We start from the raw sequence: 27941 nt of genomic DNA, 5'->3' as shown, positions 1-27941 counted from the left end.
AGGACAATGAAACCCTGAATGTCTGGATGAAGAGACCAGGCACAGAATCCTTTCCTCGGGAGTGCGCTTTGTTGGATTTTATTACCTCTCAGAGTGTCCAAAAAGATAAAGCAAAATTAAAAAATAGAAGCAAAGCCATAAAACATATATTGGTCTCCTTGTGTCTGTGTGCATGTACAAGCCTGTATATATAAGTGTGTAAAACATGTTGGTCAGTTTGACAGATAATTATTTGATATAATATAAAAGATAATATTACAAAGGCGATGTAACCTCATAGCTCATACATCAAGGTCTGAATGGCTCAAATGCAATATAGGTTTCACTATATGTAGCCCCCCAGGGACAGGTTCAATCCCAACTCCTCCCCACTGCCACTAACACTAGGAAAATGTTCCCGTACACCTGAGTCTGTGACTTTTATTGATGTGTCGTCTCTGTAAGAAGCTGCTGGGTTCAACCTCACAGTGCAAGAAGGGGACAGTGCTAATATTGAACCAGCTTTCATCCCACTTAACTATAAAACACCTTTCCTCCCCCTCACCCTCCTCCCTGTCAGATCTGTCTCTGCTGCAGACTGCCCAACAACAGGTTAACTCCGGTCTCCCTGAGCTGCTGAGCATCAAGCAAGGGAGGGCTGCGTGGACGAGACCACCCAGTTTGTCCCTGCCACTCGCTCCACACTCCTTCAGCACCTCAGATTGAACAACTTCAGTCCAGAGGAGAGAGGGGTTCACTTTGATGTTGATTGCAAAATACAGAAGATGTGACGGTGTGCACTCCTCCCATCCCCAATCCTCACTGTGCAGGTAAGTGCGTGCTTTATCAACTCACTTTATGTCCTGAAGAATATTTTTCTCTGCAATGTACAGCTCCAGACTGAACTAAAATTCTCATTAAACCCATGAGATTTGCTGCAGGAATACCATCTGTGACAACATGCACTCCATGTGCAGGGAATGAATACTTCATACATGGTGATCGCCTCAAAATGTGTAACCCTTTGCGTTCTAAAGTGTTTATTTAAAAATCAATCTCATTATAATCTAAACTAAAAGCAGCAGTCAGTGTTATCTGATAAAGCACTTGGGGTTATAAGCCATTTGTAACGTTGGTTGTTCTGAATGAACATTCTTCATTAAACAGGATTGTTTCTGTCTAAGCCATTATAGCCAGCACCATCTAATCACATTTAAATACTTCATTTATATTTGTTTTTCAGCTGCATGGATTCAGAGAAAATAAACAACCTTTTTGTAAAAGATATGTTTTGTCAATGCACAGATTTTCTTTATTTAAAAATTGGGGCTGTCTAATCTGAAATAACCTGACAAATGGCATTAATATTATTGCTTTAGTCCCACATTGCTAACCACAGGGAGAAAACCAATGATTCATTGATCACTGTCCGTTCTGGTTGCTTTGTGTTTAATTTTTTTTTCATCGCTGGCACACATTGGTGTGTGCGTGTTTGTGTGTGTGTGTGTGTGTGTGTCCATCACTGTGCCTGTGTGTGTAACTGTCAGTGTGCCTGTATGTGTGTCTGTGTGTCTGCATATGTGTGCGTGTGGCTTTGGTTGGAGGTTTGTTGATATTTTGCTATTTTCTTTAAAAGTCAAAACTGGTAACAGACATTGGTATTAATCTGGGAGTGAGTAGAAAATGCTTCAAGTGTTTGCATGAACTGTTCCCCAGGATTTCAAGTGTCTTCCCATTTAAAAAGAAAGAATTGCATATATGGAGCTGCTGTAACCTCTTCACAACCAACTAAGTACTTTTAAATTGTGCTACTGTTGTAACGAAGTTGATCCTGCAGCCAGTTTGAACATAACAGGCTCTCATGAGCAGCAATGTGATAATTAGTCTATCTTTTGGTGATTTGATTGAGGGACACATATTAGCCAGGATGCTAAGGTGAATTGCACTATTAATCTTCAAGCTAGTGCACAATGGGACCTTGTGCATTGAGCTGAGAGGGAAGACAGCTTAATTCCTCATCCAAATGATGGTGTCTCTGACATGCAGCATTCCCTCGGTACAGCACTGATGTTCCAAGCTTGATCTTTGTGCTTGAGTCCTGGATGGGATGTGAACCTGGAATGAAACTGCGATAAAGGGCTATGGGAAACAGGCAGAAAAGTAGAGTTGAGACCAGAGTAAGATCAGTCGTGATCATGTTAAATGACAAAATGGGTTCAAAGGGCTGAATTGCATACTCCTGCTTCTAATTCCTACATTCCTCAAATCTTCTGACTCCAAGATAATGGGGAAAAAATGGGTGAGTGGGACTATGTGAGTTCCCCTTGCAGAAATCAGGGCAGACACAGTTACAATGGGCCAAAAGGTTGTGCTCTGGCTAACCTGCAACTGTAAGAGGGCTACCCACCCACCCCCAACCCCCCACCCCCTCGCCACACACGTGCATGCACACACACATGAACACTCACACACAGAGACACACACTCATACACACACACAGACGCACACACACACTCACACACACGCACACACAGGCACACGCACACAGGCACACACGCGCACACACATGCACACACACAGGCACACACATGCACACACGCACGTGCACACACACATACACACTCACACACACCACACAGACACACACTCACACACGCACACTCTCACACACAGAGACACACACACAGACATTCACACACACACACACACACACAGGCAAACACATGCAGAGGCACACACACATGTGCACACACACTCACATGCACAAACATGCATATATGCGCACATACACATACATGTGCACACACAGGTCAAAAAGGGAGAGGTATAGAGAAGTGGTTTTGGCAGGTAGTGTCATGACAGATGAAGTCTGCCTGCCAGTGGTGTAACAACAGAAATGTGGTTGAAATACCCAGGGCCAGAATCCAGCATTCTACATTCAGTTCAACACAGGAGTAGGCCACTCAGCCCCTTGGTTCTGCTGCACCACTCAATCATTTTGTGTGATGTGGCCAATCTGATTGCTCCACATTCCTATTTGCACCCCACCCTGCACCCGATAACTTTTCTCTGAGCTTTGTAGGTGAAGTAACTCCATAAGGCCACTATCCCATCACCAAGTCAACTTTTATCTTCATGCGCACAGCCAGTTTGCAGTCAGTCCCTGAACTGAGGAGATTCTAAATTCCCTGTTAATATCTGTCAGCCAAGGCTCCCTGATTGGCACAGGTGAACCACCCCAATCAAGGATCTTGTAGTCAATAAGATCCACCTGGTTCCAATCACTACAGTAGGGCTGAAGGAGACAGGGAGGAGTGAGATCATGGTGGAATTTGAACAAAAAGGTAAATATTTCCACAAACAAAGGCTTTTCTAATGGGAGTTACAGTTCAATGAGCAAAGGGATCGATGGCTGGGTGGGAACTATGTGTTGTTTAGAGCCACACAACATCTTTTCAGTTAGTTAGTTGAGCAAGCCCAGTCAAGGGCTAGTGAATCTGACTTTGATAACTTTGTTGAAATCACTCCCAATTAAAGATTATTGTTGCTTCCCTCTATCTGCCATGTGCTCTCGATCTGAGATGCTCTTTCTGATAAAAAGCAGATCAGTGAATGTGAGGAGAGAGCTCTGTGCTGTATTTTAAATGTGCTCCCAGATTACAGAGGAATTCCTAAAGCAAATCCTGTCAAAATGTGTTAAGTTAGTCTGCACTTTAAAGAAAGGACTTGTATCCATATCGCAGCTCCCACAGCCTCGCCATGTCCCAAAGCACTTTAATGGCCGGTGAAGCCACCGTTGTGGGAAGCCCCACAGAATTTGTGCACCGCAAGCTCCCACAAACAGCGATGAATTTAGTAGCAAGATGATGTCTTCCACTGAGGTTAGTGAACTGATAGAACTCCCTTACTCTTCAATATCATTCCCTTCAATTTAAAATCTCGTGCCTAGGCAGCACACATGACAGTGCAGCACTCCCTCAGCACTACAGCCTTTCTGTTCTGAGGAAGCCTCGAGACAGAGATGCTGCAACACATTTCTTTCTGAGTTGGAGTTGAGTAGATGCAATTGCAGCTCATTGAGCCACATGAAGGGATATCGGCCTGTATTTTACTGTCACTCAAAGCCTAATGTGTGGAAGTGGCAATGCTGGAGCAGTTGCTGATGAGCCCTGACCCCTTTGAGAGTTTGGTAATACAAGTGCATGTCAGACCATTGTGATGTTATGCCTGTGCGTTGTGTGTTGCTGAGCTGGTTTAGAGTCTGAACACTGGAGTCACAGTTGACAAGTGGAAGTGCCACTTGATTTGACAGCTGTCAGTTGGAAATTCTGGAATCCAATTAAAAAGGAGCATGATCAGGTGGGCCGTCATTTAGGGAGATTCAAAACAAATGTTACCAGGTCAAATGCTGGCTGGATTTGAGAGTGGGAGGCAGAGGGCATCAATGAGGCCTGATGCAGGAGTCAAACTGAAAGGCTGTCATCTGGGAGAAAGACAGATGAACACAACGAAATAAATTTCCTGATCAAACAGTGTTTCCTGGATTAAAGGACGGTATAAAGTGCTGACACAAGGGCAAGCAAGATCAAATGTGTGAAGAAGGGAAGATGCCAAAGGCTGCTATATGTACCAGTAATGCAGACACGTTCAATCTGAAAATATTAATGATGTAATCAGGCAGAACTGTGAAAATTCATTGTGTCCTGAGGGGATTCAGCGTAGCTTACACAGAGTAAGTATAATGATTAATCGGTTTAGTTTCTTTATTCATTCATGGGATGAGGGTGTCACTGACTGGGCCAGCATTTATTGCCCATCCCTAATTATTCAGAGGGCAGTTAAGAGTCGACCACATTGCTATGGGTCTGGAGTCACATAGGCCAGACCCAGTGAGGATAGCAGTTTCCTTCCTAAAGGACATCAGTAAACCAGATTTTTTTTCTGATTGACAGTAGATTTATGGCCATTATTAGACTCTTAATTCCAGATTTTTATTGAATTCAAATTCTGCTGTGGCAGGATTCGAGCCCAGGTCCCCAGAACATTACCTGGGTCTCTGGATTAACAGTCCAATGATAATACCAGAAGGCTAAATTCAAATTTCACCATCAACCATGATGAGACTCAAACTCATCCCCAGACCATTAGCCTGGAGCTTTGGATTACAATATCATTGCAGCTGTACAGGATATTGGTTCGGCCGCTTTTGGAATACTGTGTGCACTTCTGGTCTGCACTTCAGAAAAGGTGTTGTTAACTTTGAAAGGGTTCAGGAAAGATTTACAAAGATGTTGCCAGAGTTGGAAGGTTTGAGCTATAGGGACAGGCTGAACAGGTTGGGGCTGTTTTCCCTGGAGGATCAGACGCTGAGAGGTGACCTTATAGAGATTTATAAAATCATGAGGGACATGGATAGAGTGAATAGACTAGGTCTTTTCCTTTGGGTTGAGGGAGTCCAGAACTGCATGGCATAGGTTTAAGGTGAGAGTGGAAAGATTTATAAGTGCCCAAAGGGCAATTGTTTTCATACAGAAGGTGGTGCGTGTATGGCATGAGCTGACAGGGAAAGTGGTGGAGGCTGTATGATTGCAACATTTAAAAGGCATCTGGATAGATATATGGATAGGAAGGGGATATGGGCAAAATGCTGGCAAATGGATTAATTAGGGATATCTGGTTAGCATGGATCGGTTGAACCGAAGGATCTGTTTCCATGCTGTACAACTCTATGACTCTATGAATCTATCACTCGCCCAGTGAGATTAGCATTGCATCATTGTCTCCCCGTTTCTTTAGCTGAGAATACTGAAACTTTGTTTTTCACTGCAAAGTGGTTGAAATAGCTGACCCATAATTACATTCAATTCAATTGTTCCATTGTTAATCTGTGAGACACCAGATGTAGAAAGTTCTGAGAGCTACAGCCTTGTGTCAAACAACATGCAGACAAGCAGAGTCTAGGAATGAGAGACTTAGAGAACAAAATACACCACCTGCTACATGGACACAGCTGCTAAACATAATGTTAAGGTTTTCTACCTGGCTTTCAAATCCCACTATCTGGGTGGGTAGTTGAGGGAGGAAACCTCACAACCTTTAAAAAGTACTCGGATGAGCACTTGAAATGTCCTAATATTCAAAGCTCTGAGCCTGGTGCAGGAAAGTAGGACAAGTGTAGATTGGTCAAGACAGACTCAATGGGCCAAAGATCTCTTCTGTACTCCATGACTTCATGACTCTACAACTCTCCATGACTCTAATTCCAATCTCTTGCACATGCATGATTTTAATCACTCCATTATTATTGTCTCTGTCTTCAATTGCCTGGGCTGTAAGATCTGAAAATCTCTCCCTAGTTTTGCCCCACTTGAAAATCTAATAGCTTGACCAGTTTTTGGTCATCTGTCCTAATATCTCCTTGTGTCAAATTTTGGGTGCTGCATTTTACAAGCATTGAAGCATTTTGTGAGGTGAAAATGTACTTAAAGAAGGGAGAATATCAGGGGTTATGGGGAAAGAGCAGGGGACTGGAACTGGATCACAGTTTGAAAGGGCTATCACTAATTTGATAGGCTGATTGGCCGGCTCAATATTGTACTATTCTATGATCACATGTAAATGGAAGCTGTCATTGATGCTTTTCAACTTTTTATTGTCTGTAAAACTGGGAATTTGGACTATAATTATATAACAGATTGTCTTGTGTGAATATCACTGGTATGGGCTTTTACCAGAACCGTAGAAAGGTTATGGATCAGGAAAAGGAAGTTCGGCTCACGAGATCTGTGCTAGCCAAGAGATTTTTTTTGAACAGTTCATTTTAATCCCTCCTTCCAGCCCCTGGTCTTGCAGGTTACAGCAGGACAGGCACAGTACCTTATAAACCTCCACGTCCAAACTGGGCAGTGAATTCTAGATGCCTTTCCAGAAGACAGTCTCTCAGAATTGATTCTAAGCATTTGTGCAAAACCAAAGCCAGACTGACTGGCCTATCATTTTTTGGCCTGTCCCTTCTTAAACAATGGTATCATGTTCACAGTCCTCCAATCCTCTGGTGCCTTGCCTCTACCTAGTGAGGACTGGAAAATAATGCTCAAACCATCCACTATTTGCTCCCTGGCTTCCTTTAACAGCCTGACATACAGTCCATCCGGTTATAGTGTTCAAGGCAGTCGGTACCCAGTTCCACCAGTACTTCCTCTCACATTGTCAGAAGCCACATGACACCAGGTTAGAGTCCAACAGGTTTATTTGAAGCCACAAGCTTTCAGAGCGCTGCGCCTTCATCAGGTGAAGGTGTTGCAATACAACCTGCCACTGTGTGACTTCTGACTTTCACATCCTCTCACATTATTCTTATTGTGTAAAAAATATTTCACACTCCCCTTTAACTGGATGGTCTCGATCTGTTCTATTTGTTGTAAAATGCTCATTAAGAACTCGGCCCACATCTTCCACATCCAGTAGTAAACTACCTTGTTCGCTTCTGATAAATCCTACCTTTTCCATAGTCGTTCACTTGCTTTTAATCTCCTGATAAAACGTCTGAGTTTTCCTTGATTTTACCTGATAGTAGTTATTTATGTCTCCCTTTGCTTTCCTAGTTTATTTTTATTAAACCTTATCCCCGTACTTTGTATCGTCTTTATCCCTGTACTTTGTATTGTCTTTCAAACAGTATTCAGCTTTTTGTAGTTATTGTTTTTGGCTTTATCTTTCTCTGTAGTTTCTGGATAACCAGGGGGTATCTAGATTTGGCAGTATCATCATTTTTCTCTGTGGAGGCATGTCTACACTGTGCATGGAGAATCATGCAATTGGAAATGCCTCCCACTGATTAGTCACTGGTATTCTTTTATATAATTATACGTAAAATTAAAAGATAACACTTAAAAGGAATCAAAGCTTCTCGTTGAATGTCAATTTAAGTGGACTCAGTTGTATCCGAGGTAACATTCTGTCGACTGGATTGCTGTATTTGTAAAATATAACTGATACATGAGGTGCATAGAGCTGATAATACTCTCTTGAAGGCCAGTGGCACAATTTCTCCTGTGAGTTTTCAGGAGAGTTGATCAGCAGTAAGTACTTGCAGGCTGCAAAGAGAAATGAGACCAATTCACTGGGTGGTTTTTGTATAAAACAAGTCATGTTTGTACAGTTCAAATGGTTTAGTTTAAGACAGTTATGCAACTTAAGGCAATCACGCAAGACATCCAACCCCCAGGTCATGTAAGCCTGTTGATCCATACCGTATTTAGTTGGGAAGGGGATCAAGGATGACAGGGAGAAAGCAGAAGAATGGGGTTGAGAAACCTATCAGCAACAATTGAATGGCAGAGCAGAATCAATGAGCTGGATGGTCTAACTCCTATATCTAATGGTATGCACTGTTCTTTGATCCTAAAAAAATGCAAATTGCTCTTGGTGTTCCTTTATGTTTTACTGACAGTCAAACTGTGAATGTAGTCTTTAATTATACAATTATAGAACTAGCAAGTCGAAGACACAGGTCAGGCTGAAACATGACAGGGAGCGACAAATGCCTGTTGGATTAAATTGCATCAATTTCAATGCAAGAGAGCTGACAGGGAAGGCTAATAAACTCAGGGCATGGATAGATATGTGAGACTGGGATGTTACAGCCATTACAGAAACATGGCTAAGGGAGGGGAGGGACAGGACTGGCAGCTTAATGTACCAGGGTACAGGTGCTTTAGGCGGGACAGAGGTGGTGGAAGGAGGGGAGGGGGAGTTGCATTTTTGATTTTGGGAGGTATCACAGCAGTAATTGGAGATGAAATCACTGAAGGATCATCCACTGAGGCTTTGTGTGTGGAGCTAAGAAATAAGAAGGGGTTGTATCATGGGCCCCCAAATAATCAATGAAAATTAGAAGAACAAATATGCAGGGAGATTGGGGAGACTTGCAGAAGCAATTGGGTTGTCACAATAGGGGATATTAATTTTCCTAACACAGACTGGGACTGCCAGGGTTTAGATGGAGTGGAATGTGCTAAGTGCGTTCGGGCAAGTTTCCTCAAGCAGTACATAGATGGTCCTACTCGGGAAGGGGAAAGATTCAATCTACTCTTGGAAAATTGGGCAGTTCAGCTGACAGAGGTGATAATGAGGGGAACACTTTGGGACCAGTGACCATAATTCCATTAATTTTAAAATAGTTATGGAGAGATTAGATTCCCTACAATGTGGAAACAGACCCTTCGACCCAACAAGTCCACACTGACCCTCTGAAGAGTAATCCACCCAGACTCATTTCCCCACATTTATCCCTGACTAATGCACCTAACACTAGAAACAAAATTGGTCCACAGGTTCAAGTCCTAAATTGGGGAAAAGAGAATTTTGATGGAATTAGACAAGGGTTGATTGGAGTAGTTTGTTTACAGGCAAAGGGACCTCCGGTAAGTGGGAGGCCTTTAAAAGTGAGATAGCTCAAGTTCAAGATCTATATGTTCCTGTGAGGATGAAGGGAAGGTTGGCAGGAATAGGAAACCCTGGATGACAACAGATACTGAGGCTTTGACCAGAAGAAGAAGGAGGTATGGCTCAGGGACAGGCAGCTGGGATCAAGGGAATCCCTGGAGGTATATAGGGAATACAGGAGTTTACTGAAGGAGGAAATCAGGAGGGCAAAAAGTGGGGGGAGGGGCATGAGATAGCCTTGGCTGAGAAGATTAGGGTGAATACAGAGAGATTCTTTAAATATAATAAAGGAAAAAGAATAACTAGAGAGAGAATAGGACCCCTCAAAGACCAAAGTGGACATGAATGTGTGGAACCATAGGAGATGGGCAAGGTTCCCAATAAATATTTCTCCTCTGTTTTTAGCATGGAGATAGACATGAAGACTTGGGAACTTGGGAAGTTAGTGGCGATGTCTTGGGGACAGTCCATATCACAGTAGAGGAGGTGTTGGACATATTAGAATGTATGAAGATGGATAAATCTCCTGGTCCTGACCAGAAATATGCAAGAGGCTAGAGAAGAAATTGTGGGAGTCCTAGCGATATATTTGCATCATCATTAGCCATGGGTGAGGTCCCAGAAGGCTGGAGGGTAGCAACAAAATTGTGCCATTATTCAAGAACAGCTGCAAAGAAAAACCTGGGAACTATAGACCAGTAAGCCTAACGTCTGTGGTAGGTAAATTACTTGAGAAGATTTTGAGGGATAAGATATACATGCATTTGGAAAGACAAGGTTTGATTAGGAGTAGTCAGCGTGGCTTTGTGCATGGGAGATCATGCCTCACAAATTTGTTAGAATTCTTTGATGCAGTGACCAGGGAAGTTAATGAGGGCAGGGTGGTAGACATCGTCTATATGAATTTCAGTAAGGCCTTTGCTAAGGTTCCACATGGTAGACTGTTCTGGAAGGTTAGATTGCATGGAATTTAGGATGAGTTGGCAAATTGGGTACAAAATTGGTTTGATGGTAGGTAGCAGAGAGTAATACTGGAAGGATACTTGACGGACTGGAGGCCTGTGACCAGTGGAGTGCCTCAGGTGTCTGTGCTGGGCCTATTGCTGTTTGTTATTCGTATCAATGATTTGGATGAAAATGTACAAGGCATGGTTAGTACGTTTGCAGATGACACTAAAATGGGAGGGATCATGAACAGTGAGGAAGGTTATCAGAAATTGCTGTAGGGACTCTAACTGACCTCTCATTGCCTAGGCTGAACATCACTGATGTAGCTTTAACCAGGATCATTTGCTTCCATGTGGTTTGAGCCTTTGCTTCATCCCTTTATCCCTCATGGATTCTGCTGGCCGTGAGGTGTAGATGTCTGGATTCTGAACTGCACTCCTCTCGGCGCTTCCCAGGATGCTACTGTTCATCATGTACTCCCTTGCTTAGTTTTTCTTGCCCAAGTGTATTGCCTCACATTCATCCAGGTGGAATTCCGTTTTACCATAGAGCTGACCAGCCCATGTATACCAGGCCTCTGGTGGGCTCTGAGGGACTTCTCAGGAACGTATGCATCCCCATTAAGCTACACTTTCTGCCCACAATGTCTGCCCTCACCCCCTGAGCTGTGTGACCATCGGCCCTCAGAATTACTCTACCTTCACTCCGGTTACTCACCAGGCTTTACTAATAGCAAGAGGTTTGTTCAACAGGTCAGATGAGGTGCCCCAGTTTTAAAGTATGCAGTGTAGGTAATTGGGTTTTGAGCTATATTCCCTGTAAGCTGGTCACACAGCAGCTGAGGATACCTGCACACACTCCATCATTGTCTTCTGTAAGGCACTAAGTAATTGTGGGTAGCATTTATGTTCCTGAGTCCATGATGTTGTGAGTTAAACTCTTAATCTGGCAACTGTGTAGAATCATATAATCCCTACAGTGTGGGAGCAGGCCATTTGGCCTATCGATTCCACACTGACCCTCTGGACAGCATCCCCCCAGACCCACCCAACCATGTAACCCCACATTTCCCACTGCCTATCCACCCTGACCTGCACTTCTTGGGATTGTGGGAGGAAACTGGAGCACCTGGGGGAAACCCACACAGACATGGGGAGAATGTGCAAACTCCACACAGACAGTCGTTCAAAGGCTGGGATCGAACCTGGGTCTCGGGCACTGTGAGGCAGCAGTGCTAACCACTGAGTTAACCCTTAAGGATCTTTCTCATGAATGAGAAAGGGAGAACAGGATACTGAGTCAGAATATCAGCCGTGATCATATTGAATGGTGGAACATACTCAAAGGGCCGAATGGCCTACTCTTGCTCCTATATTTTGCTTCTATGAATTTCAGCTCTGGGTGAAATATGCTGCACTGACTCCTCAGAGATCCAGGCAGAAACATTAAAAACTGGGTGGAAGGTTGGGTTTTGAGTAGGTTACAGCCAGGCCTAGTCTGACTCAGAAAGCTGTGGTTTTGAGTCCCACTGCAGTATTTAACAATGGAGCCCCCAACTGCAGCTAAAAGGCTGAAGGGATTTGCTCTGGACCTATAGGTGCAATGACTGAGTGTTCTGTCATTCTGTGAAGTAAGGTCACTGCCAGAAATCATTTATCAATTTTGTCACAATTATGCAGTCAGTAGTTGCAAGCTTTGTGAGCAGTACCAAAGGTTTCAACTGAGAGTCTCCAGAGAGATTTTAATCAGACATCCCTGCCGTTCGAACAGCTCATTGTGATGTGGAAGCCTAGGGCAACTCTCTCTCATTGGGATAAAAAGGGAAGCTCACAAATGGCTGCTTTTCAAAGACAACTTTGAATAGAGTTGAGCTATCCGAAGACCAAACTGGTTCCTGTCAGTGCATTGTTGACACGCTACACTGTGATGATCTTGAGAAGGTGGCAGAGGAGATTTACAATGTGTATATCTGGGAAGAGGGCTGGAAAAACAGAGGAGGCTTCACAGTAAAGCAGGGACGTCAAAGAGGAATTTAATGGAAAAGAAATCAGAAATTGCTGCAGAAACTCAGTAGGTTGGCAGCATCTGTGGAGAGAAAACAGAGTTAACATTTTGGGTCCAGTGTCTAGATTAGAGTGGTGCTGGAAAAGAACAGCAGGTTCCTGATGAAGGGCTTTTGCCCAGAACATCGATTTTCCTGCTCCTCGGACGCTGCCTGACTTGCTGTGCTTTTCCAGCACCACTCTAATCTTGACTCTGATTTCCAGCATCTGCAGTCCTCACTTTTGCCATTTTGGGTCCAGTGGCCCTTCCTCAGAACACTTTCTCTCCATGTCTTACTTGAATATACTCGGTGACCCAGCCTCCACAGCCTTCTGTGGTAGCAAGTTGACCACTGTCTGTCTGAGTGAGAAAACTGTTTCCTTATCTCAGACCTAAATGCCTTACCCATACCCTGAGACAAAAACTGCATGTACTCAAGGTGTGGTATCACATGGGCCCTGCACAACCACAGTAAGACATCACTACTTCTGAACTCAAAAGTTCTCTTGCAATGAAGGCTAATGTAGTATTTGTTCTCCTAATTGCTTCTGCACTGTCTGTCCATATTTGCTGGTGTACACGGACACCTAGCTTCCTTTCTACTTCCACACTTCTCCATATATTACCATTTAAATAATACACTTGAGACTATACTGTCACCTAAACAAAGTTATATTTTCCTTGAGATTTTTTTTCAAGAGAGGTAATAAAGGCAGAGGTGACTCGGAGTTGAAAAATAACCTAGTTTAATAATGGCAGGGAGTGGGCAGGTCTCCCAGTTCAGGTTTTTTCTAGCTTGGTTTAGCTGTGGCAGTCACAAGATGCTGTAGTCCAGAGAAGGGTTCCAAGCTTCAGCAGATGATTCCTGACTGCTTTTTCTCTCTGAAATCTCCTTGGATGTTGTCTTGCAAGAACCTGTGTTTGAATTTACCTTTTTGCTAAGGGGTGTGTTTATGGGATGCTACTGGATTGGAACAGTTCCTTAGTTGCATTGGGCTAGTTAAAATTTCCAATAGTTAAGTTATTCCAAATCCTGTTTTCTTTCATTTGTGTTTCAATAAGTAGTCATAGAATTATAGAATCCCTACAGTGTGGAAACAGGCCATTTGGCCCAACAGGTCCACACCAACCCTCTGAAGCGAAACCCATCCAGAGCCAATTTCCTACCCTATTACTTTACATTTCCCTTGACGAATGCCCCTAATCTACATATCCCTGAAACACTATGGGCAATTTAGCATTGCTCATTTACCTAACCTGCACATCTTTGGATTGTGGGAGGAAACCAGAGCACCTGAAGGAAACGCACAGGGAGAATGTGTGAACTCCGCACAGACAGTTGCCCAAGGCTGGAATCGAACCAGCAGTGCTAACCACTGCACCACCGTGCCACCCTTGATGTGCAGGCTAGGTGGATTAACCATGGTGGCTACAGGGAGAGGGTGGGGATTTGTGTCCTTAGAGTTGGTATAGACTCGACAGGCTGAATGGCCTCTTTCTGCACTGTCAGGATTGATTGAAATGACTAATTGGATAATTCTTTCAGGCACATACACAATGGACCAAATGACCTCCAGCTATGCTGTAAGATAGAAATGGTGCAACAATGACTCATTAGGACAGCCCAAAGGTCTCTGGGATGTAGTTATGGGAGGGACATCAAAACAGTCTGAAGTGGTGAGTCTTTGGTTGTGATGTGTTACAACTACTCAGGTTTTGCAAGAGTTTGACAGAATAAATTTAAGATAAAAGAGAGTTATATCCTTTGATTGATTAATTAAAAACAGACTTCCTGAATATAAAACACAGGAAGACATCTGTATTTTACATTATGAAGGAAAGGTCACAGTAGATAGGCTCAACGGAAAAGTGGAGAGGGTTTGAGTTTGGAAACTGAATATGCAGTGAAGGGAATACTTTTGTGGATTTTGGAAGGAGAATGGTTCGGCCTTTTGAAGGGCAGATGTGTGGACCAGTCCTTCCTGTTATTACACAAAGAAAAATTTATGTGTGTCAGGTCAAAATCCTGGAATTTCCTCCCCAATGGCATTGTGGGTCTAACTACAGCACATGGACTGAAGCGATTCAAGAAGGCAGCTCACCGTCACATTCTCAAGGACAACTTGGGATAGACAATAAATGCTGTGATTTTTTTTTTAGAAAGCTATCTCAATGACATAAAAGCGGCTATTGGAACTCATAAGGAGCAGGGAATTGGGAACATTGGGCGGGAGCTGGAGTAAACCATTTGTCCCTTCAAGGTCAGGCAGCATCCAAGTAACAGAAGGGCCCCTGATGAAGGGCTTATGCCTGAAACATCGATTCTTCGCTCCTCGGATGCTGCCTAACCGTCTGTGCTTTTCCAGCACCACACTCTCGACTCTGGGCGGCACGGTGGTTAGCACTGCTGTCTCACAACACCAGAGACCCGGGTTCATTTCCCACCTCAGGCGACTGACTGTGTGGAGTTTGCACGTTCTCCCCGTGTCTGCGTGGGTTTCCTCCAGGTGCTCCGGTTTCCTCCCACAGTCCAAAGATGTGCAGGTCAGGTGAATTGGCCATGTTAAATTACCCGTAGTGTTAAGTAAGGGGTAGATGTAGGGGTATGGGTGGGTTGCGCTTTGGCGGGGCGGTATGGACTTGTTGGGCCGAAGGGCCTGTTTCCACACTGTAAGTAATCTAATCTAAAGATCTCCAGCATCTGCAGTCCTCACTTTCTCCTATTTGGCCCTTCAATCACGTTCCACCATTCAATAAGATCATGATCGATGTCCAACCTCAATTCTACTCACCCATGTTCTCCCCATACTCCTTATTATGCAAAGCTCTGCCAACCTTTCTCTTGAATATGTCTCGATGCCTGAGCATTAATCAACCTCCAATGTCAGGAATTTGCAGTTTTTTAAGTGAAGACATTACTCCTCATCTCAGTCATAAATGGTTAACCACTTATTCTGTGACTGTGATCTTGTGTTCTCAATTTCTGCAGCCAGGGGCAAACATTTTTCCCAGCATTCACCTTGTCAGGGCCTTCGAGACCTTTCTATGTCCTGTTAACAAACCTCTCATTCTTCTAACTTCAAGGAAATGTAGGCTTGGTCTCCTCAATCTCTCCTTATCAGATCATCCCCTCATCCCAAGATCCAATTTAGTGAACCCTCATTGCAGTCCCTTCAGAGCAAGTCTGTCCTTTCTGAAGGTAAGGAGACCGTACCTGCTTGCTGTTCTCTAGGTTTGTCCTGTATAGACGTAATGAATGTGCTCGGAGGATCAGTCAACATGGCAAAGAGTTTGGATATCGAGAAATAACCTATAAATCAACATCTGCTTTCTTAAGAGCAAGATTAAAACTCTCTTTGTGATACAGTACTTTCAGATTCTATGAGGTAAAACCAATGACTGCAGATGCTGAAAATCAAATACTGGATTAGTGGTGCTGGAAGAGCACAGCAGTTCAGGCAGCATCCAACGTGCAGCGAAATCAACGTTTCGGGCAAAAGCCCTTCATCAGGAATAAAGGCAGTGAGCCTGAATCAACACCATCCAGGACAGAGCAGCCCGCTTGATTGGCGCCACATCCACAAGCATCCACTCCCTCCACCACTGATGCTCAGTAGCAGCAGTGTGTACTATCCACAAAATGCACTGCAGAAACTCACCAAAGATCCTCAGCCAGCACCTTCCAAACCCACAACCACGTCCATATAGAAGGTGTGTAGGAACAGCACCACCTTCAAGTTCCCCGCTGAGCCACACCCCCTCCTGACTTGGAAATATATCATTGTTTCTCCACTGTTGCTGGGTCAAAATCCTGCATTTGCCTCCCTAAGGGCATTGTGGGTCATCCCACAGCAGGTGGACTGCAGCGGTTCAAGAAGGCAACTCACCCCCACCTTCTCAAGGGGCAAATAGGCTTGGGCAATAAGTACTGGGCCCAGCCAGCGACACCCACATCCCACAAATTGAATGAATAAATAAAAAAAAGAGAATGTGTCATGTGTTCAATCAGTAACACAACAGCGCAAAACTGAGGGAGTGCTGCACTGCCAGCGGCATGGAGTCCACATGAAACTTCCAACTGCCACCTTGTTCACTATCGTCAGGTGGATGGAGAAGATTTAATTGACACTAATCAAAGAAAAATAGGCTGATATTTAACTTTCAAGTAACATCACAAAAAAGCATTCTCTGATTGTGAGCACATTGCTGAGTGTGGGAGTTTGCTGAGTGCGAGTAGGCTGCTGAATTTGATACATTTGAAACAGTGACTACACTTCAGGAGCATTTTTTTTTAGATTACTTACAGTGTGGAAACAGGCCCTTCGGCCCAACAAGTCCACACCGCCCCGCCGAAGCGTAACCCACCCTACATCTACATCTACATCTACATCTACCCCTTACCTAACACTACGGGCAATTTAGCATGGCCAATTCACCTGACCTGCACATCTTTGGACTGTGGGAGGAAACCGGAGCACCCGGAGGAAACCCACGCAGACACGGGGAGAACGTGCAAACTCCACACAGTCAGTCGCCTGAGGTGGGAATTGAACCCGGGTCTCTGGCGCTGTGAGGCAGCAGTGCTAACCACTGTGCCACCGTGCTGTAAAATGTGTTCTGGATTAGTGGTGCTGGAAGAGCACAGCAGTTCCGGCAGCATCCAATGAGCAGCGAAATCGACGTTTCGGGCAAAAGCCCTTCATCAGGAAGAATGTGTGTTGAGGCACCCAGTAGTTGCGCAAGGCATCATACATGTGCAAAGCTTTTCCTCCTTTTATCCCTTTATTCCCTCACATACTTAATCTCAGATTTCCCATGAATACATCAGTGTAACTTGCCTCAGCGACTGCGTTTGGTAATGAGCCCCACAAGTAGTGACTTGCTAACTGGATATTAAAACGTGGCCTGGGGAAGGAACTGTGCTCCAAAAGCTTGTGATTTCAAATAAACTGGTTAGACTGTAACCTGGTGACATGTGACTTCTGACCTGGGTATTAAAAGCCTCTACAAGAACTCTGAAATGAAGTCTGCTGAATAACATAAAAGCAAAGTCATATGGAAGCTGGAAATCTGAAACGAAAACACAAAGTGCTGGAGAAGTCCAGATGACCTTGCATTGTCTGTGCAGAGCAAAACAAAGTTAACATTTTGAGTCTGATATAAATCTTCTTCAGAACCGGAAGTCCTGCTGAGCTTGTCCAGCACTTTCAAGATTTGAATTTGCTGAATGACTTTTTCCTGTACTGATGTTTCGGTGGTTTTCTGATCTGAGTCTGCTATTATTCTGAGTAACACTCAATTGCTCAAACCAGATTTTGTTAGAAATGGTATCAGCACAAATTTGCTGGTGAGTCATCTATCAACTGAATCAGGGTCTATCATCAGAATGCAAGTGGTTGTGGTGCAGTGGTAGTGTCCCTGCCTCAGAGCCAGGTTCAAGTCCCAACTGCTCCAGGGTTATGCAATAACATCTCTCAACTGGTTGATCAGAAAATATGTAGAATGGTAAAATCACCGAGGAGGCTATTGGTCTATTGTGTTTATGCCAGCCCACTCCAAGTGCAATTTCCCTAATCTCATAGCCCTCCATGTTTCCTTCTCAGATAATTATCCAATTCTCTTTTGAAAACCTCAATTGAACCTGCCCCCACCACAGTTCCCAGGCTGTACGTTCCAGTCCTAACCACTCACTGTGTAAAAAAAATGTTTCTCCTCGTGTTGCCTCGCTTCTCTTGGTAATCACTTTAAATGCTGTCCTCTGGTCTTTGATCCTTCCAACAACATGAATAGTCTGTCCTTTGCTACTCTGCCCAGACTCCTCATGATTTTGAACACCTCTATCAAATCTCCTCTCCAAAGTGAGATTCTGCACCCTGTCCACATGGCAGATGTTGCTCACCTCTGGAATGATCCTCATAAATTTTTTCTGTGCCCTGTCTCTAGTGCCTTTGACCCTTCCTGGAGTGCGGGGCCCAGAACTAGACACATTACTGCAGGTGAAGCCAAGCCAGTGTTTAATACAGGTTTATGGTAACTTCTGACAAAGGGTCACTGCACTCGAAATGTTAACTCTGATTTCTCTTCACAGATGCTGCTAGACCTGCTGAGCTTTTCCTATAGTTTCTGTGTTACCTTCTGATTTACAGCATCTGTAGTTCTTTTGGTCTTTCTTGTAATAGCTTTGCTTTTGGTGTCCATGTCTCCATTCTAAGACCCAGGATCTGAATGCCTTAATGACTCCAACCACTGCTCTGGGACCTTCAATAATTTGTGCACAAAAGCACCGGGTCTCTCTGCTCCCTCAGCCCTTTTACAATTGTTTTTATGTTGCCTTCCTCCATTTCCCCCCCCCCCCGCCGAAATGATTCACTTCACACATATTTCCCTTATCAAATTTCACTTCCATTTCACTGGTCTGTTCATTATAGCAGCCTGTGACCTCTTGAAGTTTATTACTGTCCTCCTTAGAGATTGCTAAGTATTGTGTCATCTCTAGATTTCAAAATTCTTTAATATAGATCACGAAAAGCAGGAACCAAACTCCGGTTCCTGGGAACACCCCCTCCACTCCCACAACTCCTGCCAACCATCACCACCCACCCCTCAACACTCCTCTGTATCATAAAACAGCTGTTCACCATTGGCCACAGCTTTTGATCAGTGAGAATTTGATATTGCTACTATTTATTTTACTGCATGAGCTACAAGCGTGTCATGGGGCAATGGTACCAAATGCCTTTTGGACACCACATCAACTGCATTACCCTCATCAATCTCCTCTGTTACTGCATCAGACAATATACTCAAAGCAGATGATTAGTGAAACAAAACAAAGAACTGCGGATGCTGGAGATAGAATCAGAGTAAGCAAAAACAGAAATTCCCTGCAAAACTCAGCAGGTCTGATAATATCTGCATAGAGTTAATGTTTCGAGTAGTCGGGTGACTCTTTGTCGGAACTGACAGCAGCAAGGGAAAATGTGGGATTTTCCAGCCCGTGTCACTGACAGGACCAAGGGTGGGAGGTGGGTAAAAATACAGCCAACCATTCTCATCCATTGTCAGTCATAGTCATAGAATCATACAGCACAGAAACAGACCCTTCGGTCCAACCAGTCCATGCCGACCATAATCCCAAAGTAAACTAGTCCCGCCTACCTGGCCTGGCCCATTTTTCTCCAAACATTTCTTATTCACGTAGTTGTCTAAATGTCTTTTAAATGTTGTTACTGTACTCACATCTATCACTTTGTCTGGAAGTTCATTCCACAAGCAGTTCACTCTCTGTGTAAAAAACGTTGCATAGAAATGTACAACACAGAAACAGACCCTTCAGTCCAACTCATTCATGCCGACCAGATATCCCAACCCAATCTAGTCCCACCTGCCAGCACCTGGCCCATATCCCTCCAAACCCTTCCTATTCATGCCCCCCGGTCTTGAAATCCCCCACTGTAGGGAAAAGACACCTACCATTCAGCTTATCCAGTCCCTCATTACTTTATAAACCTCTATAAGGTCATCTCTCAACCTCCTACATTCCAGTGAAAAAAAGTCCCAGTCTATCCAACCTCTCGTTATAACTCAGACCCTCCATTCCTGGCAACATCTTGGTAGATCCTTTCTGAACCCTTTCCAGCTTAATAATATCCTTCCTATAATAGTCCTATTCTCACATGACATGGATTGTTTTCAGCACTCCCTCTTCTGTAACTCTCTCTTTCTGAGCACTGTCTCCACCCATCTGCTCAACTCTACCTCAACATCACCTCAGTCCCCATCTTGTGCATAGCACAGGGAGAAAGTGAGGACTGCAGATGCTGGAGATCAGGGTCAAGAGTGTGGTGCTGGAAAAGCACAGCAGGTCAGGCTGTAAACGAGGAGCAGAAGAATCGATGTTGCAGGCAAAAGCCCTTCGTCAGGAATGAGGCTGTGAGTCAAGAGGTTGGTGAGATAAATGGGAGGGGGGGGGGGTGGAGCTGGGGGAAAGGTAGCTGAGAGTGCCATAGGTAGATGGAGGTGGGGGTAATGGTGATAGGTCAGAGAGGAGAGTAGAGCGGATAGCTGGGAAGGACGATGGACAGGTAGGACAGGGCCAAGTCAGAAGGTTGGATCTGGGATAAGGTGGGGGGAGGGGAAATGAGGAAACTGGTGAGATCCACATTGATACCATGGAGTTGAAAGGTCCCAAGGCAGAAGATGAGGCTTTCTTCCTCCAGGCGTTGGGTGGTAAGGGAGTGGCGATGAAGGAGGCCCAGGACCTGCATGTCCTTGGCAGAGTTGTTGGGGGAGTTTCCAGGGCGCCAACACCAACCAACTCCACTGTCGCATGGCTGACCACTTCAACTGCCCCTCTCAGCTACCTTCCCCCAGCTCCACCCCACTCCCATTTATCTCATCACCCTCTCAGCTGACAGCCTCCTTCCTGATGAAGGGTTTTTGCCCGAAATGTCGATTCTCCTGCTCCTCAGATGCTGCCTGGCCTGCTGTACCTTTCCAGCAACATACTCTTGACTTGTGCATAGCACAGCCAACCCATTCTCACCTACTCTTAGCTCTCATTATCATTTATTCAGTTTCCTTGTGTCCAGGCTTACTGTCAATAATCCCTTCATCTGCTTGGCTCCTTTCTCTATCCCTGGGTTCCATTTCCCCCTATGGTAATCTCCCTCCTGCCCCCAACAGGCAGACAGCCACACACACACACACGCACATGCGTGCATGCACACGCACACACACACACGCACAGTATAAATATCACCGTTTCCAACAATTCTGATGAAGAGTGACCACAATCGAAACATCAACCCTATATTTCTCTCTATAGAGGGTGCCTGACCTGCTTTATTTCATCAGCAATTTCTGTTTTCATTACCCTTAATGCATCTATGCTGGGTTTCTTTAATTAATGCACATTTGCCCAAAGATTTGCTCTTGTTATCCTAACTTGTCATTTCTGAAATCCAATGGAGACTGTTGCTTCAATCAATGAGAGTGATATTCTTCTCCCTTCTGCTGGGAAACTGGCTGTTTCTAGAATATTGCCCTGTAACGATAGTCTTTTTTAGATTAGATTCTCTACAGTATGGGAACAGGCCCTTTGGCCAACAAGTGGAAACAGACCCTCCGAAGAGTAACCCACTCAGACCCATCTCCCTCTGAATAATGCAGATAACACTACGGGCAATTTAGCATGGCCAGTTCACCTGACCTGCATATCTTTGGACTGTGGGAGGAAATCGACACAGACACGGGGAGAATGTGCAAACTCCACACAGACAGTCACCCGAGATTGGGATTGAACCCGGGTCCCTAGGGCTGTGAGGCAGCAATGCTAACCACTGAGCCAACATGCCACCCCATGTTATATTATCTAAATGTAACAGAAAGAAACACATGGATTCCTTATACTTGAAGATCTATAAGTGGTTTATTTGCAGCTAAACTAAAATATACAGTACAGAGATATCTCCAGGCACAGCCTGCACCTTGAATACTTCAGTGCAGAGAGCCTGTGGTCATATGACAATATCTATTTACTTGGTTCATTCATTTAGCTCTGAAAAGGACAACAGGCAAGAGTTGAGAATGTAACAGTCTTCTCCAGTTTCAGATTTGTCTTTGAATAGGAAATCTAGCAACACCACAATGCATTACTGTGCTCTTGGAATGAGGTATTAATCCAAGGTCTCTCCCTATACCTCTCAATGTATCTGGATTTCAGTGCTTATGAAAGGACTCACTATCACATTTCTAACAGGAACAAAAACAGAAATTGCTGGAAAAACTCAGTTCTGAAGAAGGGTCACTGGACCCAAAATGTTAGGTCTATTTTATCTTCACAGACCTGCTGCGTTTTTCCAGCAATTTCTGTTCTTGTTTCTGATTTCCAGCATCCACAGTTCTTTCACTTTTCTGTTTACATTGTTAACAGTAATTAGGGCTGTGTTTGATCTGTCAGTGGCACTCAGGTCTCAGGACTTGATGTGATGTCCAGGTTCTTATTTAAATGAGGTGTAGAATCATTCGAAATAAACAGTTCACGTTAAAACCGAAGAAAGTCATTCAAGTATGTTGTGAGTAATTTCAAGCTTGTATTGTTCGGTTAACATTTCTAGTAGGGAAGGACACGGTATTCATCTTACTTCCAGTCACACTGTCAATCACATACAGGTCAAGCAAAAACCAGGCCATTAACATCACCATGGCAACCTACATTCTCTTTAGGCCCTATACCATTGCACTACAAACAACACTCTGAATTTCCTTTGAACACAATAAATGTTATTCTTCCCCAAAAGCAGCTACTGCCAATTTATTTAAGTTGTAATAAATACAGTGGCAGGGATTTTAAACTTTTCTCACTTGTTCGTTGGATGTGGTGATTTGGAGATGCTGATGTTGGACTGGGGTGCAAAAAGTTAAAAATCACACAACGCCAGGTTATAGTCCAACAGGTTTAATTGGAAGCACTAGCTTTCGGAGTGCTGCTCCTTCATCAGGTGGTTGTGGAGGGCACAATTGTTTGACACAGAATTTACCGCAAAAGTTTACAGTGTGATGTAACTGAAATTATACATTGAATGATACCTTAATTGTTTGTTGAGGCTTTCATCTGTTAGAATACTATGATAGTTTCACTTCTTTCATGTGTTAATCACAAAACCTTTTTTTAAAAGTTGCATTCTCCGGTTAACTGTAACAATTAGTATTAGCTAGACAATATGTTGAAGGTGTTAGCCCCCTGTGCTCTCTGTCTTTACCATAATGTTTAGACAGATTGTAAACTAAAATATGAGAGTTTTACATTAATTCATGCAGTTTTTGAGCAAAGTACAATGTATCTCTGCAAGTCCAAATTCACCCCACAAACGTATATGTATATGAATATGTGTGCATGTGGGTCTTTGTGTGTGTGTGTGTGTGTCTGTCTGTCTGTCTGTCTGGGTTGGGGGGTTGTGAGTGAGAGAAAGAGAGTATATATGTGTGTAAGTGAGTGTAGAGTGTCTTAGGTCTGTGAGGGGGTGCATGTGTGAGTGTGAGAGTGTGTATGTGTGTGGGGTGGGGGGTTGTGAGTGTCTGTGAGAGAGAGTGTATATGTGTGTGCGTGAGTGTAGAGTGGTCTAAGTCTCTGAGAGGATGCATGTGGGAGTGTGTGTGTCTGTAAGGGTGTGTGTGAGTGTCTGTGTGCGTGTCTGTGTACATGTGTGTCTGTGTATATGTGTGTATATGTGTATAGGAGTGCCTGTGTGTGTATAGTGCAATGTTGGATGTGGGTTTTGATGGCTTGGCCGGAATTTATTGTTTTTATCTATTTGGCCCAGGGAAGATTGGGTTGACCATTTTCTTGATCAGCTGCAGTCCGTGTGCTGTAGATACACCCTGAATGCACTTATATAAGATTAGGTTAGATTCTCTACAGCGTGGAAACAGGCCCTTTGGCCCAACAAGTCCACACTGATCCTCCAAAGAGTAACCCACCCAGACTCATTTCCTTATATTTCCCCCTGACTAGTGCATCTAACACTATGGGCAATTTAGCATGGCCAATTCACCTGACCTGCACATATTCTGGAATAGCTTCCAAGAGTCTTATGGCACAGTATTGTGTCGTTATTTCTGGTCCATAAGGGCTATGTTCAAGTCCCACCTGCCCCATAGGTGTGTCAGAAGCTGTCTGAGCAAATTCTGTAAAATGACTCTCTGTCACAAATGTGTTAGACTGTGAGGCTCAGTGATGACCTTAAATTGGTTTCCATCGTATCTACTCGCGCAGTCCATATTATTTAATAAACAAGTTTCAATAGCAGAATTACATTGAATAAAAAACATACTTTTTGATGCTCTGAAGCAAGCAGGCAGGAATTTGTACATTCATGGCAGCTTTTTCATTTAAAAAAAAGGTCATGGAGACAGCCAATCGCAGCTGTATCCTTCTGAGGGAGAGAGAGTTCCAGAATGTCAATCCAGCCACAATGATAGAACAGCGATCTATTTCCAAGTCAGGATAGTGAGTGGAGGGGAATTTGCAGAGGGGTGGTGTTCCCATGTTTCTGCTGCCCTTGTCCTTCTCGATGGTAAAAGTTGCAGGTTTGGACAGCGCTGTGGAAGGAGCCATAGTAGCAGTGGTGTGTGCCAGAGGTGCAGCACCTCACCAAGACTCCTTTTACAGCACAGACAAACTCACAACCTGGATCAGTTAGAAGGTCAAAGGTAACAAGAACACCAAGCCCTGTATGTTCCCCTTCATCATCCTGACTTGGAAATATATCAATGTTCCTTCAGTGTCACTGAGTCAAACTCCTGGGACTCTGTCCCTAACTGTACTACGGGTGTGCCTGCACTGCGTGGACTACAGCGATTCAAGAAGGCAGCTCATCATCACCTCTCAACGGCCATAAGGGAGTGGCATTAAATGCTGACCGCGCCAGTTACCCCTAACAAATATAAAGGAAATAAATATTGGAGCACAAGATCTCAATGCCATCTTTAGTGCTTTGTGTTGGGATGTTCACTATTGTGTAACTACAATACCCATCCACTCCTGCCTTATCGCCAACTGTTCCTTACTTGGTGACATGAAATGAAGAAGAGATTTAATTACAAACACTGGAGGGTGAAAACTCAAAAGTAAAATTAATATTCACAAAATTAATTATTTATTCATAGGATGAGGGTGTCACTGGCTGGGCCAGCATTTATTGCCCATCTCTAATTGCCCAGAGGGCAGTTAAGAGTCAACCATATTGTTGTGGGTCTGGAGTCACATGTAGGCCAGACCAGGTAAGGATGGCAGTTTCCTTCCCTGAAGCGTATTAGTGAAACACATGGGTATTTCTCCAATGGATTCATGGTTATCATTAGATTCCTAACTCCTAATTCAAATTCCACCATCTGCTGTGGCACGTTTGGGGACCCTAGGACATTATGTGGGTCTCTGGATTAACAGTGCAGTGACAATGACACGAGGCCATCACCATCTCCCTGGAGCTGCAATGATTACCACTGGTGTAGGGACTGACTAATATTAAAGTAATGGATAGTTCAAGGGCTTTGAAACATGGCAGCTGTTATTTATGTCATTGAAACCTATTAATTGGCTTTTTAAATGGGGTTTTAAGGCAGCTCTGTCACAGTCTGTGCGTAGAGTGCTTTTAGCAGTAAAATGCTTTGCTTCTCTCACATTCCAGTCCCCTCAAGGCAATTAATTTTGCGGCAGAGAGTTATTGACAAACTGATTTGTGCGTGTGTGCTTTTTATGACTTCTTATTTCGATTTGCAAGTTTGCCTTTTTGTAGCTGTGAATAAATCTAGTTAATGTCACCCCTTTGAAGGTAAACTAGATAGAGGGTCTGACCGCTTAGTCCGGTTGGTCATGTTGACTGACACTGCTCTTGGAGAGTGAGATCTGGTTAAAGATAGGCAGATACATCTACACAAGTCATGAACACTGTCCTCTATTTTGACTAATCGATGTCTTGTTTGTATGGATTTCAGAGCTGACCTAATTTCTGCTATTAACACTGACTCTACATCTGCAGCACTTCTTCACCGCCATTAACGTTCCATTTCTCCTTTTCTCTGGTACTTGCTATCTGTCTTCCTTTTCTAACATCATAACATCCATCACTTTTCCAGCCCATTCAGTTCTGAAGATGAGCCATTTTAGGCCTGAAATATTGACCCTGATTCTCTCCTCTCAGATGCTGTCAGAGCTGCATGGTTTTCAAGCACTTCCTGCTTTTGTGTCCAATCTCCAGCAGCCACGGAACTTTTATGTATCGAGACCAGGCCCTATTTTGCACAGTTTTATCAGCCAGAATGGGACAAATAAACACAAAGTTCCAAAGAAGAAACATATCAGACCTGAAGCGTTAGCCCTGCTTTCTTTCATCACTCCTGATTCCAGACCTGCTGAATTTCTCCAGCACTTCTGTTTTTGTTTTGGCTCCAATGGTCATAATACTTTGCTTTAATCGATCATAGAATCCCTACAGTGTAGAAGCAGTACATTTATCCCATCGAGTTCACACCGACCCTCTAAAGAATCCCACCCAGACCCAACACCCCTACCTTATCTCTGTAACCCTGCTGATCCACCTAACCTGGACACCATGAGAAATTTAGCATGGCCAATCCACCTAACCTGCACATTTTTGGATTGGCTTGTTGCTATTAATAAACTTCAAGATACCTGTCTCAACACAAATATGATCTTCATAGCAGATATCAGAAAACACCAATGTCTAACATACAGAAACTCTCAGGCCATTATCATACAACAGAAATGTCTTAGGAGAAAGTGAGGACTGCAGCTGCTAGAGATCAGATTCAAAGAGTGTGGTGCTGGAAAAGCACAGCTGGTCAGGCAGCATCTGAGGAACAGGAGTATTGACATTTTGGGCATAAGCCCTTCATCAGGAATGAGGCTTCACTCCTGATGAAGAGCTTATGCCCGAAACGTCGATTCTCCTGCTCCTCAGATGCTGCCTGACTGGCAGCACACTCTTTGAAACAGAAGTGTCTTACCTGGAAATCATATTAAATCAGTGTCTAATTATATTTGGTTATTTCTCCTGAAAGCAACTTGAAATTCATTCCAACATTAAAGGCAATCTATAGAAACATAGAAACTTAGGAGATCAGAGCAGGAGGAGGCCGTTCAAAACTGCTCCGCCATTTATCATGATCATGACTGACCATCGAACTCAATAGCCAAATCCTGCTTTCTCCCGGTAACCTTTGATCCCATTCACCCCAAGTGCAATACCTCGCCACCTCTTGAACACATTCAATGTTTTGGCATCAACTACTTCCTGTGGTAATGAATTCCACAGGCTCACCATTTCTTGGGTGAAGAAATGTCTCCTAATTTCCATCTTAAATGGTCTACCCTGAATACAAATGCTAGATGCAATATTTTGAGGGAGTTTTTTCTTAAAAAAAGAACTAATTCTTATGGAAGTCTTAATGTGGATGTGGTGGGTTATTCTGATTCTATTGTAGAATGTCTCGAGTGATTTCTATATGCTTTGCTTTCTGTCTTTCAGATACCTTGTTGGAGCTAAGGGGCTTCACCACTGCTTCCAGTGATTCGAAGCCATTATTGTGAACGTTTTTACCTTGGGACTAACCCTGCCCTCCAGTCTACCACCTGCAGTAACTGAGGGACTCCAGAGTTGGCCTGATACAAAAGGCTACCTTCACCATCATGGGCTGTGTGATGTGTTCGCCTCTGCTTGAAAGGTGGAGATTCTCCTCAAAGCAGCAAAGGGCCAATACTTGCTTGGAGTTGGCCCTGTTCCCCAGCTCCTGTCTATCCCAGTACCAACGTGTCTCAGGTCTACACTATGTGTCCTCTTTCTCTGATGCAGAGGATTGCTGTGAAGACAGTCCTGTGTCTGAAGACTCAGATTCCGAGATGACTTGACTGCAGGAATGAAAGTCAAAGGATTCATGAGGACAGCCGAATAACAGAGTTGAAATACCAGACTGATAATAAATTACCGTGTGGTTTCACAATA

General features: G+C 43.9%; 1 long non-coding RNA gene across 1 annotated transcript; it reads left to right on the top strand.

The window, feature by feature from the left end:
• The first annotated feature begins 481 nt into the window (after positions 1-481).
• Positions 482-27941, top strand: LOC140469234 (uncharacterized). Its single transcript, XR_011956029.1, has 2 exons — positions 482-809; positions 27468-27941. It is a non-coding gene; the product is annotated as an uncharacterized lncRNA (long non-coding RNA).

The sequence above is a fragment of the Chiloscyllium punctatum genome, chromosome 49, assembly GCF_047496795.1.
Source record: "Chiloscyllium punctatum isolate Juve2018m chromosome 49, sChiPun1.3, whole genome shotgun sequence".
Lineage (NCBI taxonomy): Eukaryota > Metazoa > Chordata > Chondrichthyes > Orectolobiformes > Hemiscylliidae > Chiloscyllium > Chiloscyllium punctatum.
This window is presented reverse-complemented; position numbering and strand designations above follow the sequence as displayed.